Consider the following 8,443-nt stretch of genomic DNA (forward strand, 5'->3'; position numbering starts at 1 on the left):
CAGCAAATAGAATTCAACACACTTTGAGTGGGTGAAAAAAGGTTGAAATCTCATTGGTACATTCTTTATATATGTATGCTGAAACATGAGATGAGGTCAGATTGGTTTTGCTTGGTCAGATTAGTAGACTGAAACATGAGATTAGGTCAGATTGGTTTTGCTTGGTCAGATTAGAAGACTGAAACATGAGATGAGGTCAGATTGGTTTTGCTTGGTCAGATTAGAAGACTGAAACATGAGATGAGGTCAGATTGGTTTTGCTTGGTCAGATTAGTAGACTGAAACATGAGATGAGGTCAGATTGGTTTTGCTTGGTCAGATTAGTAGACTGAAACATGAGTGAGGTCAGATTGGTTTTGCTTGGTCAGATTAGTAGACTGAAACATGAGATGAGGTCAGATTGGTTTTGCTTGGTCAGATTAGTAGACTGAAACATGAGATGAGGTCAGATTGGTTTTGCTTGGTCAGATTAGTAGACTGAAACATGAGTGAGGTCAGATTGGTTTTGCTTGGTCAGATTAGTAGACTGAAACATGAGATTAGGTCAGATTGGTTTTGCTTGGTCAGATTAGTAGACTGAAACATGAGATGAGGTCAGATTGGTTTTGCTTGGTCAGATTAGTAGACTGAAACATGAGATGAGGTCAGATTGGTTTTGCTTGGTCAGATTAGTAGACTGAAACATGAGATGAGGTCAGATTGGTTTTGCTTGGTCAGATTAGTAGACTGAAACATGAGATGAGGTCAGATTGGTTTTGCTTGGTCAGATTAGTAGACTGAAACATGAGTGAGGTCAGATTGGTTTTGCTTGGTCAGATTAGTAGACTGAAACATGAGATGAGGTCAGATTGGTTTTGCTTGGTCAGATTAGTAGACTGAAACATGAGTGAGGTCAGATTGGTTTTGCTTGGTCAGATTAGTAGACTGAAACATGAGATGAGGTCAGATTGGTTTTGCTTGGTCAGATTAGTAGACTGAAACATGAGTGAGGTCAGATTGGTTTTGCTTGGTCAGATTAGTAGACTGAAACATGAGATGAGGTCAGATTGGTTTTGCTTGGTCAGGTTAGTAGACTGAAACATGAGTGAGGTCAGATTGGTTTTGCTTGGTCAGATTAGTAGACTGAAACATGAGATGAGGTCAGATTGGTTTTGCTTGGTCAGGTTAGTAGACTGAAACATGAGTGAGGTCAGATTGGTTTTGCTTGGTCAGGTTAGTAGACTGAAACATGAGTGAGGTCAGATTGGTTTTGCTTGGTCAGGTTAGTAGACTGAAACATGAGTGAGGTCAGATTGGTTTTGCTTGGTCAGATTAGTAGACTGAAACATGAGATGAGGTCAGATTGGTTTTGCTTGGTCAGGTTAGTAGACTGAAACATGAGTGAGGTCAGATTGGTTTTGCTTGGTCAGATTAGTAGACTGAAACATGAGATGAGGTCAGATTGGTTTTGCTTGGTCAGATTAGTAGACTGAAACATGAGATGAGGTCAGATTGGTTTTGCTTGGTCAGATTAGTAGACTGAAACATGAGATGAGGTCAGATTGGTTTTGCTTGGTCAGATTAGTAGACTGAAACATGAGTGAGGTCAGATTGGTTTTGCTTGGTCAGATTAGTAGACTGAAACATGAGATTAGGTCAGATTGGTTTTGCTTGGTCAGATTAGTAGACTGAAACATGAGATGAGGTCAGATTGGTTTTGCTTGGTCAGATTAGTAGACTGAAACATGAGATGAGGTCAGATTGGTTTTGCTTGGTCAGATTAGTAGACTGAAACATGAGATGAGGTCAGATTGGTTTTGCTTGGTCAGATTAGTAGACTGAAACATGAGTGAGGTCAGATTGGTTTTGCTTGGTCAGATTAGTAGACTGAAACATGAGATGAGGTCAGATTGGTTTTGCTTGGTCAGATTAGTAGACTGAAACATGAGATGAGGTCAGATTGGTTTTGCTTGGTCAGATTAGTAGACTGAAACATGAGTGAGGTCAGATTGGTTTTGCTTGGTCAGATTAGTAGACTGAAACATGAGATGAGGTCAGATTGGTTTTGCTTGGTCAGATTAGTAGACTGAAACATGAGTGAGGTCAGATTGGTTTTGCTTGGTCAGATTAGTAGACTGAAACATGAGATGAGGTCAGATTGGTTTTGCTTGGTCAGATTAGTAGACTGAAACATGAGTGAGGTCAGATTGGTTTTGCTTGGTCAGATTAGTAGACTGAAACATGAGTGAGGTCAGATTGGTTTTGCTTGGTCAGATTAGTAGACTGAAACATGAGTGAGGTCAGATTGGTTTTGCTTGGTCAGATTAGTAGACTGAAACATGAGTGAGGTCAGATTGGTTTTGCTTGGTCAGATTAGTAGACTGAAACATGAGATGAGGTCAGATTGGTTTTGCTTGGTCAGATTAGTAGACTGAAACATGAGTGAGGTCAGATTGGTTTTGCTTGGTCAGATTAGTAGACTGAAACATGAGATGAGGTCAGATTGGTTTTGCTTGGTCAGGTTAGTAGACTGAAACATGAGTGAGGTCAGATTGGTTTTGCTTGGTCAGATTAGTAGACTGAAACATGAGATGAGGTCAGATTGGTTTTGCTTGGTCAGATTAGTAGACTGAAACATGAGATGAGGTCAGATTGGTTTTGCTTGGTCAGATTAGTAGACTGAAACATGAGATGAGGTCAGATTGGTTTTGCTTGGTCAGATTAGTAGACTGAAACATGAGATGAGGTCAGATTGGTTTTGCTTGGTCAGATTAGTAGACTGAAACATGAGATTAGGTCAGATTGGTTTTGCTTGGTCAGATTAGAAGACTGAAACATGAGTGAGGTCAGATTGGTTTTGCTTGGTCAGATTAGTAGACTGAAACATGAGATGAGGTCAGATTGGTTTTGCTTGGTCAGATTAGTAGACTGAAACATGAGATGAGGTCAGATTGGTTTTGCTTGGTCAGATTAGTAGACTGAAACATGAGATTAGGTCAGATTGGTTTTGCTTGGTCAGATTAGAAGACTGAAACATGAGTGAGGTCAGATTGGTTTTGCTTGGTCAGATTAGTAGACTGAAACAGTATGAGAAGGAATGAGATGAGAGAAGATTTGATCAAATAAACGTTATAATCCACTACGGAAATGGCCTTCAACACGATAACACAGTTAACTCCAGTAAACCCAATAGAAGAGGTCCTGTGTGGCTCTGTTGGTAGAGCATGACACTTGCAACACCAGGGTCATGGGTTTGATTTCAATGGGGGACCACTATGACAATGTATGTATTCACCTCTGTAAAATGCTCTGAGATTCTTCTAAATGTTAAATCCAGTGGATATGGAGAGTCACTGGGAAGAAGAGTTCATAATGTAACGCTGTTCTGACAGATCTCTCCAATCCCAGAGGGCAGGGCTCTCTTCCTGGTCTGAGACTCCTCCCCCTCTCATTGTCCCAGGTGCCTCAGGGCTGAGACTCCTCCCCCTCTCATTGTTCCAGGTGCCTCAGGGCTGAGACTCCTCCCCCTCTCACTGTCCCAGGTGCCTCAGTGCTGAGACTCCTCCCCCTCTCATTGTCCCAGGTGCCTCAGGGCTGAGACTCCTTCCACTCTCACTGTCCCAGGTGCCTCAGAGCTGAGACTCCTCCCCCTCTCATTGTTCCAGGTGCCTCAGGGCTGAGACTCCTCCCCCTCTCATTGTCCCAGGTGCCTCAGGGCTGAGACTCCTCCCCCTCTCATTGTCTCAGGGCTGAGACTCCTCCCCCTCTCATTGTCCCAGGTGCCTCATGGCTGAAAGTGGGCCAAGATGAGACCCAAATACAGTCTCTTAGAGAACAGCACACCATAGGGAATCTGGGAGAGGCTCTTTCTTTCTCTCCCGTAAGGAAAAGTAATGCATAGCCTTATATATCAACGTGACATGTCTTCTAAAATATCATATATTGTAAACCCATACATTTAAAATATGTGATCATATATAAATGTCTTAACCCTTAAAACTAATAATATGGACATGTGTTTTCATCCAACACATTTTGTTACATTTTAATATATTTAAAAACATTACATGCAGGTGATGGATTATTTTCTAATTGCATTTAGGCAACCTAATGGCTACTTATGGTTGTTTGTTACATCTACAGTAGATGATACATGCCATGTTATTTTGAGATTAGATTGAGATGGCAGAGACTACCGTAGGTTTGTGATGTACACAGTTTGAAAACGCACACAGAAACCAGCGTATGGAAGTTTATTTTCTATATTATAGGTGTGCCTGAATCACATTGTATTTATAAAACATGGTTTAGATGGTATTGTTATAATCATTGACTGTATATGTTTGTAATCCACTATTATTTAGGGCTGAATCCTCCAATGATTTCCATTGGGTCTTCCTTATGCTTGTTGCCACCAGCAGGAGGCGCAGGAGCACAGCGGTTTGCTTCTCCCCTTTGCTGTTATATGCTGATTGTAATTCACCCAGGCTCGAACTTTGCTGTCCCAAGGAACGTCTCGAGGGCGGACTTAACCGTGATGGAACGTCTGGAGGGCGGAGTTAACCGTGATGGAACGTCTGGAGGGCGGAGTTAACCGTGATGGAACGTCTGGAGGGCGGAGTTAACCGTGATGGAACGTCTGGAGGGCGGAGTTAACCGTGATGGAACGTCTGGAGGGCGGAGTTAACCGTGATGGAACGTCTGGAGGGCGGAGTTAACCGTGATGGAACGTCTGGAGGGCGGAGTTAACCGTGATGGAACGTCTGGAGGGCGGAGTTAACCGTGATGGAACGTCTGGAGGGCGGAGTTAACCGTGATGGAACGTCTGGAGGGCGGAGTTAACCGTGATGGAACGTCTGGAGGGCGGAGTTAACTGTGATGGAACGTTGGGAGTAAATTATTACAATTAATTTCTTTACTATTAATTTTCCAGAGCGACTTACAGGAGCAATTAGGAGCCTTGCTCAAAGGCACATCAAAAGATTGTTCACCTAGTCGGCTTGGGATTCAAACTAGCGACCTTTCGGTTACTGGCTCAACACTCTTAACCTCTAGGCTACCTGATGCCCCTAGCTTTTTCAGGCTCAATAGAATGTCATCTTCAGGTTTGAAGAAGATCCAATCACTTTGGATCCCTTTTTTTTTGGGGGGTCTCCAATTCAGGATCCACATTCGGAAAGTATTCAGACCCATTAACGTTTTCCACGGTTTGTTACGTTACAGACTTGTTACGTTACAGACTTGTTACGTTACAGACTTATTACGTTACAGACTTGTTACGCTACAGACTTGTTACGTTACAGACTTGTTACGCTACAGACTTGTTACGCTACAGACTTGTTACGTTACAGACTTGTTACGCTACAGACTTGTTACGCTACAGACTTGTTACGCTACAGACTTGTTACGTTACAGACTTGTTACGCTACAGACTTGTTACGCTACAGACTTGTTACGTTACAGACTTGTTACGTTACAGACTTGTTACGGTCCAGACAGGTTGGATGGGGAGCACTTTGCTGCACAGCTATTTTCAGGTCTCTCCAGAGATGTTCGATCGGGTTCAAGTCTAGGCTCTGGCTGGGCCAATCAAGGACATTCAGAGACTTGTCCTGAAGCCACTCATGAGTTGTCTTGGCTGTGTGCTTATGGTTGTTGTCCTGTTGGAAGGTGAACCTTCACCCCCAGTCTGAGGTCCTGAGCGCTCTGGAGCAGGTTTTCATCAAGGATCTCTCTGTATTTTTCTCCATTCATCTTTCCCTCGATCCTGACTAGTCTCCCAGTCCGATGAAAAACATCCCCACAGCATGATGCTGCCACCACCGAGCTTCACCGTAGGGATGGTGCCAGGTTTTCTTCAGACGTGACGCTTGGCATTTCTCATGGTCAGAGTCCTTGAGGTGCCTTTTAGCAAACTCCTAGCGGGCTGTCATGTACCTTTTACTGACAGTATGTGTGCCTTTGCAAATCATGTCCAATCAATTGAATTTACCACAGGTGGAGTCCAATCAAGTTGTCGAAACATATCAAGGATAATCAATGGAATCAGGAAGCACCTGAGCTCAATTTCGAGACTCAGAAAAAGGGTCTGAATATTTATGTAAAGAAGTTTTTTTTTTTTTTTCCAATAAATTAACAAAAATGTCTAAACCTATTTTTCTTTTGGCATTAATGATTAATGAGAACAAATAAATATTGCATCCATTTTTAAATAAATATGTGATGTAACAAAATGTGTAAAAAGTCAAAGGGTCTGAATACTTTCTGATTGAACTGTGTGTATGAACATTTGAATACTGTACATATAATAATATAATATAAGAACACATAAAACATAATAATATACAGAACCAGTCAACAGTTTGGACACACCTCCTCATTCAAGGGTTTTTCTTTATTTTGTGTGCAAAACTGTCATCAAGGCCTGTCACGTTCTGACCATCGTTCGTATGTGTTTTCCTTGTTTTAGTGTTGGTCAGGACGTGAGCTGGGTGGGCATTCTATGTCGTGTGTCTGGTTTGTCTATTTCTATGTTTGGCCTGATATGGTTCTCAATCAGAGGCAGGTGTTAGTCATTGTCTCTGATTGGGAACCATATTTAGGTAGCCTGTTTTGTGTTGGGTTTTGTGGGTGATTGTTCCTGTCTCTGTGTTCGCACCAGATAGGACTGTTTAGGTTTTCACTTTTCTTGTTTTGTTTAGTCTGTTCATGTAGAGTGTCTTTATAAATTAAACAAGAATAACCACCACGCTGCATTTTGGTCCGCCTCTCTTTCACCAGAAGAAAACCCTTACAGAATCACCCACCACAACAGGACCAAGCGGCGTGGTGATGGGCAACAGCAAAAGCAGCAGCAGGAGAAGCAACAGCGATGTCAGGATTTCGGGACATGGGAGCAGAATCTGGACTACACAACTTGGAAGGAGATAGACAGGTGGGCGGTCGACCCAGGGAGCGTGCCGGAGCCCGCCTGGGATTCAATGGAGCAGTGCGCGGAAGGTTACAGGAGAATGTTGGCGAAGCAAGCACGGCGGCGCGGACGGAAGCCCGAGAGTCAGCCCCAAAATTGTATTGGGGGGGGGGCACAGGGAGAGTATGGCAGAGTCAGGAGTCAGACCTGAGCCAACTCCCCCTGTTTATCGTAAGGAGCCAAGGAGGAAACCAGAACCAGAGCCAGTGTTGGAGGTGAGCGAAGCAGAGACGGTGAAGGAGTTAATGGGGAGATTGGTGGGGAGAGATATGAGGGAGTTGCTGTGTTGCATGAGACACGGAATTCGCCCGACGGAGCATGTCGAGGATTTAATGACACCTGGGTCAGCTCTCCATACTCGTCCTGAGGTGCGTGCTAGTTGTCTGGTGAAGACTGTGCCAGCCTCACGCACCAGGCCTCCTGTGCATCTCCCTAGCCTTGCACGTCCTGTGCCATCTCAGCACTACAGTGCTCTTAGCAGTGCTAACCGTGGCGAGCGTGGTGCTGGTCAGGCACCATGTTATGCGGTGGTTCGCACGGTGTCCCCAGTACGCGTGCTTAGCCCGGTGCGCTACATCCCAGCTTCCCACATCTGCCGGGCTAGGGTGAAGATCCAGCCAGGGCGGTTAGTGCCAGCCCTGCTCTCAAGATCTCCAGTACGCCTTGACGGTCCGGTCCATCCAGTGCCACCTCCACACACCAGCCCTCCGGTGGCAGCTCCCCGCACCAAGCTTCCGGTGCGTGTCCTCGGCCCAGTACCACCATTGCCAGCACCACGCATCAGGCCTACAGTGCGTCCCGCCTGTCCAGCGCTGCAGGAGCCTTCCTCCTCTCCAGCGCAGCCAGAGTCTCCCGCCTGTCCGGCGTTGTCAGAGCTCCCGTCCCTCATGCCAGAGGCGTCAGAGCCCCTCATTCCAGAGGCGCCAGTGCTCCTCAGTCCAGCGCTGCCAGAGCCTTCTTCTCCAGCGTTGCCGGAGCTTCCCGTCTGCCCAGCGCCGTCTGAGCTACCAGTCTGCCCAGGGCCGCCAGTGCCGCCAGTCTGCCCAGCGCCGTCTGAGCTACCAGTCTGCCCAGCGCCGCCAGTGCCGCCAGTCTGCCCAGCGCCGCCAGTGCCGCCAGTCTGCCCAGCGCCGCCAGTGCCGGCAGTCTGCCCAGCGCCGCAAGTGCCGCCAGTCTGCCCAGCGCCGCCAGTGCCGCCAGTCTGCCCAGCGCCGCCAGTGCCGCCAGTCTGCCCAGCGCCGTCTGAGCTACCCGTCTGCCCAGCGCCGTCTGAGCTACCAGTCTGCCCAGCGCCGCCAGTGCCGCCAGTCTGCCCAGCTCCGCCAGTGCCGCCAGTCTGCCCAGCTCCGCCAGTGCCGCCAGTCTGCCCAGCGCCGCCAGTCAGCCAGGAGCCGCCAGAGCCGCCAGTCAGCCAGGAGCCGCCAGTGCCGCCAGTCAGCCAGGATCCGCCAGAGCTGCCAGTCTGCCCGGATCATTTAGATCCGCCAGTCAGCC

The sequence above is a fragment of the Oncorhynchus keta genome, chromosome 28 (genome assembly GCF_023373465.1).
Source record: "Oncorhynchus keta strain PuntledgeMale-10-30-2019 chromosome 28, Oket_V2, whole genome shotgun sequence".
NCBI classification, from domain to species: domain Eukaryota; kingdom Metazoa; phylum Chordata; class Actinopteri; order Salmoniformes; family Salmonidae; genus Oncorhynchus; species Oncorhynchus keta.